Raw genomic sequence first — 627 nt, 5'->3', positions numbered from 1 at the left:
TAATAACCAGTAATTACATCAGAACACTAAACAAAGAAACATCCTCACTTAACAATGCTTCCGTAGTGTAGTGGTTATCACGTGCGCTTCACACGCGCAAGGTCCTCGGCTCGATCCCGAGCGGAAACAACTACCAACTTCTTTTCAATGACATTCCTTATATGACGTATCTTATTGAAACAGTAATAGTGATCATATAAGAATATAAGAATCTTCTTGTACTTTTGTATTATTGCACTAAGCCTTGAAAGACGAGTCGATAAACTGTAAGAAAAACCGTCGATCGCCATGTTGGTCTTCGTCGTCTATTAAGAGGTTCTGCTTACAGAAATTCCTTCCCGTAGTATATATGTGTATATATTTTGTCAAGTGCTCCGTGGGATGACAAGAATTATTAGCTTGGGAAATTATGATCATTATGATGGGAAATAATGTCAAATACATTTTGTTGCCCTTGCTATCAATGAAAATCTAATAAAAAGAAAATAAAAAAAAATACATAGCTACGAAAAATGGCCCTAATTAACAATGGATTTTAGACTCCTTTATCGCGGAAAAGGCAATATTTCATGTCTGGTAGATATCTTTATATTTAACACTCTTCAAAGCCTAAAGAACAATGGCTCA

This window comes from Penaeus monodon, chromosome 15 (assembly GCF_015228065.2).
Source record: "Penaeus monodon isolate SGIC_2016 chromosome 15, NSTDA_Pmon_1, whole genome shotgun sequence".
Taxonomy (NCBI): Eukaryota; Metazoa; Arthropoda; class Malacostraca; order Decapoda; family Penaeidae; genus Penaeus; species Penaeus monodon.
This window is presented reverse-complemented; position numbering follows the sequence as displayed.